General features: G+C 27.0%; 1 long non-coding RNA gene across 1 annotated transcript; it reads left to right on the top strand.

The window, feature by feature from the left end:
• The first annotated feature begins 6,618 nt into the window (after window positions 1–6,618).
• On the top strand, window positions 6,619–7,390 carry LOC108482387 (uncharacterized). The gene is made up of 2 exons (XR_001870877.2): window positions 6,619–6,808; window positions 7,035–7,390. It is a non-coding gene; the product is annotated as an uncharacterized LOC108482387 (long non-coding RNA).
• Window positions 7,391–14,513: the final 7,123 nt, after the last annotated feature.

The raw sequence follows: 14,513 nt of genomic DNA, 5'->3' as shown, positions 1-14,513 counted from the left end.
CTAAAAATTAGCAATGTAATTTCTAGGTACCAATATATAAAACTTTTTATCAAATACAAGTACCAAATTTGACCAAAAAATAACACGGACATCAAATTAAAAAAATAAATGTCAAATTCAATTACCAAATTATGTATTAAACCGAAAATTAATCCCAAACCTATTCTAAAATGGACTAGGTCAACCGCCCACTAGACCGTGATCCATGAACACCTCTATAATTGATTGCATTTCCAATTAGCACTAACTAAAAAAAACCAAAATTTTGTCAAATTGAAAGATAAGGACAAAGGACTAAGGACTAAATTTATCTCTTTACAGACCAATTCAGTCCCTGTACTATTAAAAAGAATTAAATAAGGTCAAATTCTTTAGCATAATTAATATTTTTAAGTTTTTATGGTTTTGTAAATGAAATCTTTTGTTTGGAATTGAATTGCAATTAAAAAATTAATTTTCAAGATATTGTTTATACCGTAAATACTAACTCTGTTATAAATTAATTTATTTGATTCCTTTTAATAGTATAAGGATTAAAATAATCCATTTAATAATATAGGGACTAATTTGATTCAGTACTATCAGACCTTTTAAGTAGTTTAACCTCTTTCAAAATGGATAATAGTGCATGGGTTTTGAGTTTCTGTCCACTTGTAAAGTGGATAATGGCCCATTAATATGGTGTGCCTCGAATTACAATGAAATTTTTAAGATTTGTATTAAATTAATTTTTTTTATTTGAAAATCTTAATTTAATGGTTAATTTTTTGGCTGATTTAAAATTTTGGTTAGGCTGTTTTCATATGACGTCATATATTATTAATACAATTAAGTCGACAAATTTTGCTAGAAACTATCATCAATGATAATGATTGGACTGAGATGTTTAAACTGAAAAAGTAAGAGGATTAAATTTTTAACTTTTAAAATACAAAGACTAAATCTCAACTTTTATCGAAGTATAAGGACTAAGAACATATTTTGACTTTTTTAAAATCCCAATTTCAGTAAGTAAGGGTGATAGGTATCTAGTTGCAGTTTTTGGTAAACTATACTAAGGTCACTAAATTATAGTGAGTTTATATTTTTGTCATTCAATTTTAAGAACTTATAAGTCGATCATTGAATTATTTGAATGCTTTAGTTTAAATTGTTGAACTATTCGAACATTATTATTTAAGTCACTGGCCTGTTAACTTTGCACCCGACATGTAATATTGCAGTTAAGTCACTATTTATCATAGGGTAAATTACACATAAGGTTACTCAATTGTTATTAAGTTTACACTTCGATTACTTAATTTTAAAAAGTAAAAAATTGGTTACTGAATTATTTGAAAGTTATACAATGGGATTTTGGGACCTTTTTTCACAACTGTCCAGCCTCCTTATTCGACGAAGAAACACATTAAACTAAAGTTTTTCCCTCCTCTTTCAACTTTGTGATTTAATTTTCCTTGAAATGACTTAAAACTTCATTGATTTAAACCTAAAGCTTTAACAAAAAAGGTTTCTTATCTTCATCCACCATCATTGGATGGCCACCTCACTTCGATATGTTTCTCTTTTAAGTGAGACTTTCTCTTTGACTGTTTGGATTGAGCCTTTATCGTTCGAAACTCTTCAACTAACTCCTAATCAAATCTGATACATTTGACTCCTCTCTCTCTCTCTCTCTCTCTCTCTCTCTCTCTCTCTTCTTTTTTTCTTGATTTTTTTATCCCTTTAATTTTATAGGTATTTTTTTGGGCTTGCTGAAATAAGAGACTTTCATCCTATATATATATATGTGTGTGTGTGTGTGTATGTGTTTGCTTTGATTGTGGTTGTGGCAATATTTGATTGTTGATTCGATATAAGGGTGTGTGAATAGCTTGATTGTAGATTTTCTTGAGTTATAGTTTTGGTCGAAAAGGAAATGATGAGTGGGTTAAGTATAAAAGGTTGCTAAGTTGATTGGTTTAGAAGTGAGGCGTGGAATTGACAATGGCTTTGCTAGGGTTTAGAGCTTGAGTCATTGATACTATTTGGATTATTAGGTTAGGGATAATGGCGCAAAGATTGAGTAACCAAAGGGTAAACTTGTACACACTAATAATTCAATGCCAAACTTGCAACTTTTACTAATAGTTGAGTGGCTTAGGGTGTAGCTTACCCCATGATGAATACTAACTTAATGAGCACATCAAATGTTTGTTATTAAGATAACAAGCCAATGACTTAAACGATAATGTTCAGATAGTTTAGTAACTAATTTGTAATATTTTGAAATTAAGTGACTAAAAGATAAACTTATTAATAGTTGAACGACTTTGGATGTAATTTACCTCTTTTTTGCATAATTAAGTTATTGTATGTTGACATTGCACTTTCAATGAGGGACATAAGTTCAAACCTTAAAAACAGCATTGAGAAATAACCATGAATCTTAAACATGAATACTATAAAATGAACCTAAATATTTAAGTGAGTTTTGTATCATTCACATCTCCCAAATTTATAATAATAATTAAAAAAAATTGTGAATTACAATTAAATATTTAAAAAAATGATAGGAAATTTTTACATGGAAACTGGAAGTAGGACCACCAATAGTAATCACTATTCTGCAAGAATCTTTGCAGAATTCTATTACTCTCTTTTTTCCTCTCAAATGTGCCTCTCTAATACCCACACCACCTCCAAATTGGACTCACATGCACAAAGGAATGGAACTCAAAATTGAAATAAACACTTTAGGGACAAAATTTAATCAAATATTAAATATTAATATTAAATAAAAAAGAAAATTAAAAATTATTAAATTCTTTTCAAGTTATTTTAAATTAAAATTGAGTAGAAAATTTCAATAAAAATTAGATTTTAGAGATAAAATTTAATCAAATAAATGTAAAGTGGCGAACTTTAATATTGAGTTAAAGAATAGTAGTAAATTTACCTTTGATTTATAAGCACAATGGTAAATATTGATTAAAATGAAAAATAGTTTCAACTTCACTTAAAATAATAGATATGGTGATAAATAACATTTGTGGGGTTTTCGTCCAAATTTTATTCTAGTTTAAGTCCTACGATATATGGACCTATTTCAAATTTATTCTAGTCTAAGTTCAAATATTTTGCGATTACTAGTCTTTCCATTTGCGTGTTATAGGAATTTGATAGTGGTCAATATATTGATTGTAATTGTAATTCCATTTGTGCATTATATTGATTGATTCTTATTGTAGTAGGAATTTGAGGATTTTCATTTAGATTTAATTTTTTTCAAGATGAAAATGCTGATGTGGCATTAAAACTATTGAAAAAGTGATACAGATGATGTGATGTCACAATTTCGTACAATCATTTCCCCAGAACCAAAACATTATGAACTCTATGAATGCACTAGAATTAAATTGATGAACCTTATAAATGTACTCAATAATAAGCAATCACATGAGCCATATGCTTAGCAGTTGCCACCCCAGTTGAACCTCTGCATCAATAACCTCATGGAATCATGTTATCGACCATGGTTCCAACAACTGCAAGATAGCACTACAGCAAGGTAATTTGTAGCTTGTTATTGTAACGAAGTTGATTGTGGTTACTCCACGGTGTCACTATTACGTTTTATCATAAAAGTTGAGCCTTGACTAGATCAAGTCACCAAGAAAGGATCAAAGTCAGCCCGGATACCTTGATACAACATACCTATTACGCTTGATCCGGTACCGACTACATCATATATTACACTTGATCCGGTATCGATCCTACCTTTATTACCAACGGTGTGGATTTTAGGCCATCTAGGACATTATTGGTTTCCTGATTTGGTTAAAGTAGCCTTGTTGGTAAAGTCACTCTCCAATGAAAATTATATGTGAGAAGTGGGGGATGACTCCAAGCATTTTAAGCGATAATATTCTTTGTCCGAACACACGGTTCCTTGATTCAACAATTCAGGGTCTCATGTTTCACATCAACTTCCCTAATATGATAAAGGCAATAGCCCCCCATTTGATGCTGGCTATTGCCAACAGCTTCATGCAAGTTCATTGGTATGTACGTTGTACCTACAATTTCAATGATTGATTCTCTTTATCTTGTTTTCCTTTTAATCACGTTTCGATTTTCGTGGTGAAAAAAAATTCAGATATCTTAATCTTACAATTAGATCTAGGCATGTGTGAATTGGGCTTTGATCGGCTCAATTTGAATCGGGTTAATTCTGATTTTTGAAAATTTTTTATTATTTCGAGTCAGATCGTTTTAAATTTGAATCCTTAAATTTAAAATTTGAATCGGCAAAGGTTACGTGAATTTTAATCCTTAAATTTGAAATTTGTGAAAAATTAATGACGAGATATTACGAGATTGTAACCTTCAAGTGATGATATGACATTGTCTCAAAATATCACGTTTTCAGATATTAATAAAATCCAAGCTCAGGAATTAAAATGGACTTAGTTATCAAGTGTAGGTATTAAAGTGGACTAAAAAAAGGTATATATATACCAATGTGAACTGAATTATCAAATTTAAGGACCAAAAATTATATTAACCCTATACTTGTTACAAAATATTTCCTAGGGGACTGTGATGCCAATGCCTCCATTGCTCGCATGCCCTCCACCCTCGAGGTTCTATCTATAAAGTTTTTTATTGTTTTCGTAAAATTAAAAAAAAAATATATATATATATATATATATTATTTTTAACTTTAAATAAATTGATCTTGATTCAAACTCATATAAATGTAAAAATAAAAAAATAAAGAAAATTTTCAACCGTTTTTAAATATAAAAAATACAGGTGTAGGAATTATTTATTTTATTTATCAATTTTTATTATAGGAAAATAAGTGTTAAATATATATTCAAATTAAAAAAGGTTAATAGACTAAAAAGCCTTAAACTATTATACTTTGTTTAAACTAGCCCCTATTCTTTTTTTTTTTGTAGTTAAATAAGCTCCTAACCTAAAATTTTTACCCATGAAAGCCATGATTTTACTATTAAAGTGAAATATTTTTAAAAAATTTAAACTAATTTGAATTTTATGAGAATAGTTTATTAGATAAAAATAAAATAATAATTGTTGAAAGTAAAACAAAAAATATTTTAAAATTTCTTGAAAGTGCTTATATAATAGCACACTGAACCACTCTTTTGAAAATTTTGATTACTCTTTTAAATTTTATGTTGATGTTAAAAGTGTATAGAATTTTTATTGCTTCAACAATAAATTAAGATAAAAGCTTGAAATTAAAAATAATTTTACTTTGATATTAAAATTAGTGGTTTTATGGGTAAAAATCATAGGATAAGGGTTTTTTTAACTAAATAATAGTTTAATGACTTGTTTAAATAAAATGTAATAGTTTAAAGACCTTTTAATATATTTACCTTTGAAAAAGGTTGAAAGTAAAAATTATATTTAAAAATTAAATAGGAAATAAAAGTTGTATAGGTAGCTACCTAAGTTGGATTTGTTCATTTACAAATGATATTTTTATATTCATTCATTAGGAGAAATTTATCTTAATAAGTCCTTTTATTGTGTTAAAATTATGTATTTAGTCTTCATACTTTAATTTGATATAAATTAAAATGTAAGTCTTTTTTAAAGTCTGACTGTAGCTTTGAGCGACAATTCGACAATTCATATGGTAAAGTAGTACTCATCAAGTAGAAGAACATATCTTAGATCTAAGCTGGTATGATTATCAGTGGCGAAGCCAAGAGGGGCAGGCAGGCCTGAGGCCCTTTTGGTTAAATGGGAAAATTTTCTATTTAGCCCTTCCCGAAATATAAATCATTTAAATTAAGTATTTAAGCTCTTGGATAAATAATTTTTTTCATTTTTAGCCCCTCTAAATAATTAATAATATAATTTAAGCATTTTAACAAAAAAATTTTAACCTTGTTCCTTCCAAATTTTTTATAATATTATCCCACCCCCAAATAAAATTTCTGACTTCTCCCTTACTGATGATTTGTGTTAGATATCGAAGAAGAAAGTTATTTGAATTTTGGTTTGCATATTCATGACATTCAAAGTTGTTTCATGAAATGACACGGTATCAAGCTGTGACACGGTTTGGCCACATGGCCTTGGCCTTTCCACAATGTCAGGGGACACAGGCGTGTGACTCTTGTTTGCATAATTTTCCTATTTTTCTATTTTGTTACAATTTGATACCTGATTGATACTGAATTGTTTTTTAAGCTTCCTTATGCTCAATATAAAACCGAAATAGATTGTATTACATGATGTATTTGATTATATTTGATATGATGATGATTAATTGAGATTTTGATAAATAATTTGTATGTAATTGTTTGGTATTTATTCGTAGCATCCTATTACTCAGGTTCAACAACCGGATCGGGTAAGGGGCGTTATATGAAAAAAAAAAAAGGTAAATTATAAAAGGGGAGAGGAAGTTTCTCCTTTCAATCGGTGCCAAAGGTGAAAACGGATAAGTCCACACAACAACAATTTTAAAATTAAGTGTCCAATAACTTAAATAAAAAATTTTAAATAATTTAGTGACAATTTTGCAATTTTAAAAATTGAGGAATGATGGAGTCAACAGATCTCGGGCTTCCACGTAGTTGGTTCAGTGTGGCTGACTATGCAATATCTCTCCCTATAAAAAGCCTAACCCCATCTCTCAATTCTCCTCTTACAATCAAAATTTTCATTTTACCGTGATTCCAATTCTATCTGGCCTCTCTGTCTCCATACAAAAACAAAATCATGGAGGAAAACGAAAAGAAAAAGCTTTCAAAGAAGAAACCAACCCACAATCTTCCACAAGGTATGGTAAAACAAAAAGTTTTCCGATCACATCGTTACTATTGCAATAACTTAAATTTTACTCCGTAGTATTATCTTCCGATTTAATCAATTCAGGCTCAAGTTCGAGGATTTAGGATTTAAAATTTAAAATTTAAGATTTAGGGTTAGTTTAAATTAAAACCAAATAAATTACACTTTTTTATTTTATTTCATCTAATTATTTTATATCTCTTTTTTTTTTTCAGGTCATCTAGGACTGATGCATGGCAAATCTTATATGAAAATGGCTTCTTCCTCATCATAATCTGGTGCTATCCTACCTGAGCTTTCCTTCTTTTCTTTTCTTTTTTCTTTTTACTTATTTAATTATATAAATAAATAAATAATATCTTCTTGACCTTGTAAGACCTTTTGTTGGGCATGTAAAAGGCAGTCCAGTATTTGGTGTTATAGTAGTGGTTGGGTATTGTTCTACACCATTGCCACCCATCTCTTCTTCTCCTTCCTTGTCTATCCCTCCTGAGCTGAACTCTTTAACCTTTGTAATAACACTACTGCTGTTCTTTTTCATTTATTAAGAGTAAAAGCTTTCACTTTCTTATTTGGGTTGAGGCTATGAAAGCCACCATAAATTCAATTTTGTTACTCTATGTGCAGAGAGAATATATATATATACACACACACACATACATATATGCTTTTGCAAGCACCGGTTTCGTTGTTTTATATGTTGTTGGGGTGGAAAGTGAGAGAATAATTAAATAATAGGAATAATATTTGATTGTTAGTAAAAAAATCGCGATAAATATCCTAATTATGATAAAAATAATTTTATTTAAAAAATTATAATTATTTTTTTCCGAGTTTGGATTTATACTGGATTTAGGGTAGGGAGAAAATCAAAATATATTTTGAAATTATACATTTTTGTTGAAGTTAAAATATAATTTTATTTATATATAAGGATTAAGTCAAAATTTTATCATTATTGAAGGTAAATTATAATTTTACCATGTATTTAATTAAAATTTATAAACTTTGAAGGCACAAAATTAAAAATTTTCATTTTAAAAAAGCTAAGACCTATTAACTTGCATTCATTTTTTATTTAGGGTTTAGGGTTTATATCAAATATTTTATTGATATTTATTCATAAACCTTTCGATATTTTCTTATAATATTCTCTAAGATTGGTAGTGTGCAAGAGTTTCTTTGCTCCCTCGTGACTGGTATACTGTTAATTAATGAATGTACCCACATACATATAATTATGCATATAGTTAAAATGTGTTTCAAGTCCCTATATTTTTATATATTTAAATTTTAGTTTTTTGTTGTTATTTTTAAAATATTTTTATTTTTATATTTTAAAATTTAAATTCAATTTTAATATTAGTGTAACATTTTAAAATAATAACTTGTTGAGGGTGGGTCGGCTTCTTCAAGAGAAATCTTCAAAATGGCGTTCGTTGAGCAGTAACCAAGCCTCCAACAACCGAAAGTATTGTCCTCGTGTCAGGATTTTATCTTTAGCTACCATAGAAAGTCGTGTACAATTCACGAAGAGGGAGCCTTTGTTGATGGTACCTAGAAGACTCAAGAAATGTGTGAATAACAATGGAGATACCTGAACATAGGGCGACTCAAACCACTAACCTATATCTGCAACCATGGTACCACGACGACACTTGAAGACTTCTTTCAAAAAATTGATTTACCCTTAACAAAACCCGAATTTTATGAAAAAATTAACAGTATTAATAATTAAATTAATATTTTTAAATCCAAAAAATAAAGTGATTAAATTTCTTAAAATAAAAGTAAATGGAGTAAATTTTAAATATGAAAAAAGGGCATAGCCACTTAAAAGCATATTTTAACCATAATATTAAATATATCCACTACTTTTAATTATTGGAGTTGTTCTTTCTGTCTGTCCGTCTGAAAACAAAAACACTTTTGTTTGTATGTTCCAAAGAAAAAGCTGATCGATTACGCCACGAACGGTGGGAATTGTTCAATCAATTTCTTTTTCCTACACTCATCCTTTTTGTCGTTTGATGAATATTATGATGAATGCGGCAACTTTGGATCGATGTTTACTTTCAGTACAGTAGTTTAAATTTTTTATCTTATATTATAATATTTAATTTTATTCTTTTTATTATTTTTACACTAATTACAAGTAAATATACTGTCTATTAGAGGCGAATCTAGGATGGCTGGCAAAGGCCTCGATTCAAACTAAAATGGAAAATTACTATTTAAGCCTTTAAATTTTTTAAAAAATTTAAATTTGTAAAGATAAAATTATACTTTGTCCCCCTAAAATTATAAAAATTTGATTTAATCCTTTAAAATTATAAAGATATAGACTATAAAAAAATAAAATTTCATTCAGCCCCCTAAAAAATTGTTCTAGCTTCGCCCCTGCCGTCCATCAAAAGAGGCCTTACAACTCCATCATTCATAAATAAATTACTTTATCTTTGTTCGACTTCAATTAAATTCAATTTTTAGTCAATACGAAAGAAATTTTCACAATAATATATTTTTTTCATTAGATTCAATTCAAAATCTTATTTAAATAATATTGAGTTTCTTTCATCGGTAATTAATTTCATTAATTTTATAATTTCTTGTTTATATAACTGGATGATGTAAGTGAAAGAAATTGATTATTTGTGGTTTTACTCCTCATACCGTGTTGAAATGTGAGATTTAATCTTTTAATATGATCTCTCTATTTTTATAGTATTTTATTGGTAATTAATTTCATTAAATTTATAATCTTGATGTAAGTAAAAGAAATAATTATGATTTCAATCCTCATACTATGTTGAAATTTGAAAATTAATCTCTTATGATACGGTCTCTTTACTTTATAGTATTAACAAGTTCGAATTGGTAACGCTGTTAATTGTTATTAAAAAGATGGCGTATTTTTTAATTATTGTTCAATTATATAATTAGAATTACATGAAAATCTAATTAATAACTCACCCTGTTATCAATTTTATATTATATAAAGTTAAGAGTTCATGCCATTTCAATCACTATTTTCAAATAACTTTTTTAGGCAGTTTGGCTCCCATAGGCTTCACTTCAATTATTTATAAAGAAAATAAAATGAAGGGTTAAAACAATAATTAGACCCTAAATCTGGACAAAAGTGAGAATTTCAAGGGCCAAAATAGGAATTAAGCCTATTGTCAAGGGGTAAACATAAACACATGAGATATTTTCTAAAGAAAATAGTCAAGAGACTAACGTAATAGACGGAATGAAAGTACAAAGGGTAAAATGACCAAAAAAATAGTAAAATGACCAAAGTGAGAATTTCACTACAGTACAGAGGTTAAAATAAGTATTAAGCTCAAAATCTAATAAAATCACATTCGAAAGAAGATTGTCTTAAAATAGTCATGTAAATAGGATATACTGAATCATGACACACTCACGATTTAGGTGAAAAAAAATATATAAAATAAATGTGACTTTAGCTGAAATCATACAGTTGAGATAGTGAAGACTACAATGTTTTGGGTTCAAATTTCATGATTCACGTTATTTGTATGTATTTTACTAGATTTGTCAAAATATATAAAAAAAAAAAAAGACATAGATACTCCTAAAAGGATATTTGTTACTTGATAAATAGAATGGGCCTTTAGTAATTTTACAACTAAGCTGGAACCTAATTAATGTGTGACACCAACTTAGTCAAACACATTATAATGCTAAAGATGTATTTTTAAAATTTTATCAGAATATGAAAAAAGACATAAATACACTCAAAATAATATTTTTATATAGTAAAAGGAATGGACTTTTGGTAATTTTACGATTGAGTTAGAACCTAATTAATAAAATACAAATATAGACAAAGGTGTTCTTTTATTTACTTATAAAAAACATAATGACAAATTTAGTCCCTAATATTTACCTATTTTGTTACTTTGTACTTAAATTTTTTTTTATCACTTTGGTCTTTAACTTTTAAATTTTAGTCAATTTGCTTTGTTTTGGATTGAAAAGTTTGTTGAATAATTAAAACTTTAATGGCACCGATGTCGTAACCTTCATGCATTTTATGTGTACTTCATTATTGAAATGGATATTTTTTTAATATGAAATTTTTAAATTTTTTCTTTTTTTTTTTTAATTTTATGAAATATGCATGGACTGCCACGCAAAATGACTCGTCAATTTTGGTAAAATTTTCATGATCTAGCCAACTTTTCCAACTAAAAAAATAACTTATCTAAAATTTGAAGATTAAGAACTAAAATAATAAAAAAAAATTATTGGAAGCAACATGAAAAAAAATAATTATTAAAAGCTAAATTTATTATTATAAAAAACTCTATAATTAAGGCTTTTTATATCTTTAGACAACTAAAGAATTCCCAAAGTCAAATCAATTTCATATCTTTATCATTCAAGTCGAGTTGAGATCAATTCAAATGAAATTTTAAGTTGAAGCTCATTTTCGAACTTGACTTATTTTACTATTTAAAAATTAAAATATATATTTATATTAATATTTTTTAATAATTTCTTCGTATAATGGCAAAAGTGTTATGTTGCTGTAAATATAAAAGTTTGAGTTTGATCCTAAATAATCTCATTTTCCTTTTTCAATTATAAAAATATTTATATATATATATATATTTTATAATTAAATTAAATTATTTCTTTAATATTTAAATTAAATATCAAACTGCACCGACTTGAGACATAAAACTCGTTACCTAAATTCGATTTAAATCTTATTAACCTTATTAAATCGGACAGATTGCCCAACCCATAGACAGGAGTAATAATGACGTTAGTTTTTAGAAAATAGAGTAAGGCTAAAGGGGTGGGGAATAGACAGAGAGGTGAGTTTGTTTATACTTTGTAGCTTATAATGATTGTGTCCACAAGTGGGGAATTAGAAATCTGGAACCCTTTATGAACTTGTCTTTGCCTTAGCCATTTACTTCTCTGTGTTCTTTTTTCTGGCAGTGAAATTAGTGGGGAAATTGTTTGTATGTATATAATATTCTCTACTGTCTTAAATTTCATGATTGAATCAGAGTTCGAGTATGTTAAAAAGGATTATTTTTTTTATTTATGAGTTAAAAAGAAGCTATGAGTAGTTCTAGATATTGTATCAAAAGAACAAATATAATCGAATCTATAATGAGATTGTTAAAAAAGATTTTAACATAATTTATTTTTTATTTATATAATTATTATTAGTAACTCTAATTAATACAATTATTTTTTTATTATTAAAGTGATTTTGGGAATTTTTACAATAATCTTAAACATTCAAATGATAAATAAACGGTACATCAAAAAATTTAGCAACTTTTTCTTATTGATTTTTGAATTCTTAGTCTAGATTAGTATCGAATTGAATATTTTTTAAATTTAATCTCTAAATTTGGATTTTTTTGTGGAGGTATGATGAAGTGGTACAATTGTGGTTAAATATCACAATTGTGGCACATCATCACCTAAGTTTTTTAAAATAATATTCTTTTATATTTTTTATTTTTTATATAAAATTTTAAGTGATAAAATGGCATAATTTTAAAGTATCACGTCACTACTCCTAAATGAAATCTCGGTTCAGAAATCAAATTGGAAAAAGTTGTTAAATTCCAAAGCTAATGTGGACCTAAAAAAGTTCAGAGATAAAATTGTGAAATTTTATCAAGTTCAGGGACTAAATGTTATTTTACCCTCTCTTTTTTTTAAAAAAAAAAAAGTTAGAATTATATCAACAATTCCAATCAAAATCAATGATTACAGAGGCTAAACTGAATAATTCACTTGACAATTAATTACGCTAAAACTACATTAACTAACTATAAGCAAAATAAATCCAAAAAAAAGGCTACACATTCACATAAGATAAAACTCAAATTTAACTACACAAGTATCGAAAACCGTAACATTACCATTGAGCAAATGTCTCATTTACCCCTCATCATTTCTTTTATATTTTATTTTCATGCTGTTTTGTGTTAAATATTCCCAACATTGGGTCCCTTTGTTTTTCAATCCTTTTACCATCTTTGTGAAACATGGTAACATGCCCCATTCATTACAAGGTTTTGTTCTTCCCGACAATTTAAATAAGTTAACCTTTTGGTTAAACTATTAAAAGAATCATTCGAAAGTTAATTTTTGTTAAATAAAGTTTTATACTCTTTTTAAAAAATATTCAAAATTCAGAATAAATAAGTAATAAAATAATATTTTTTAATAAACACAATATTCGACTCGTTTTTAATAAAAATTAAGCCTAAAATCCAAAATCAATATAATTTAAACTCGAATTAAAAGTTTAAAATTCGCAATATTCGTAATAATCTCGTCCAAAAATTCTACTCGCGCAGTATTTGCTAAAATGGTCATAACTTGAACTCTCGAACTCTAAATCAAGTGATTCAAAGTGTGTTTCGATGATAAGAAATAGATCTTCAAACGCTATGAAAACATCTCAACCCATAAATGCCTAAATCCCATCCAAAAAGTTGTTGCAAGTCGACTAATTTTTCAAACTTGAAAATTGGCAATTCGCTGAATGGAATTGAATAAATTTCACCCCATCCGTGCATGTATCAAAAACATTAAATTTAAAATTTATTTTGACAAAAATGTGTATTCATTTAAAATATAGACTAAACTTAAGCTCTAATTTTCAAGGTTCAAATATGAGACTACCCACTATGTTATATATATATATATATTCTCTTATGTTATATATTACGTAATTTATATTTTATGAAACTTGAATATAAATATTAAAAGAAATATTTATTTACTAAATATTAAATAAAATATATTTTAATATATATATATACATATATGTATGGGCTTAAATTAATTTGGATTGATCATTTATCCGAGTAGATAATAATAGATTTGGGTAAAATTTAAAACTTATATTTCAAGCCACACCAAATTTAAACAACTTTATATCCTTGTATAACATAATAGGTTTAATTTATAGCCTCACAATTACTAAATGAAAACACTTAAACACGTTCGAACACAAATTTTTTTTCGATATGTTCCAATAGCAACTCCAATAAAATTAAAACTCTACTACTATAAAGTCAATTCATAAAGAAATTAGAATGAATTGTGTAAGTTTTCTTTTCTTTTAAAATTTTTTAATAATTTTATTATAAGTTTCGATCATTTTTTTGACACAAAATGATTAGAACTACTTATAACCCCTTCTTACGTACTCTGTATTGACAACAATGTCCATACTAATAGAACTAAAATTCAATTACCTTTTCTTGCAAGTTAATTTCTCTTGAAAAGACAGAAAAAATAAATTATATATTTGGATAGGCCAGGGACATTTTGAATCTGGGCCGCCCAACAATCTAATATTATCAAAGTTTTGATGATGAAATTTTAATTAGTACTTTTTTAGATTAAAATAATCGATTAATAATATTATTTCTTTATTTAAAATAATATTATTCAATTTTTAACATAATTAAACCAATTAATTTTGACTTAATTATATTATTTCATTGCTAAGATTTAATTTTCGAACCCATTCTTTGGTTTGAATTCTTCATTTTGTCTTTATTTTACTTCTATTTTATAGTGATATGTGTTGCCAAGGACTTCGATAAAAAGTATATTGTCAGCAACATCTTAATTTTGTAATAAGAGTATTATGTTATAAGCATAAGAGTTTGGGT

Source organism: Gossypium arboreum, chromosome 1 (genome assembly GCF_025698485.1).
Source record: "Gossypium arboreum isolate Shixiya-1 chromosome 1, ASM2569848v2, whole genome shotgun sequence".
NCBI lineage: Eukaryota > Viridiplantae > Streptophyta > Magnoliopsida > Malvales > Malvaceae > Gossypium > Gossypium arboreum.
The sequence above is the reverse complement of the archived record's forward strand: the minus strand, read 5'-3'. Positions and strand labels throughout refer to the sequence as shown.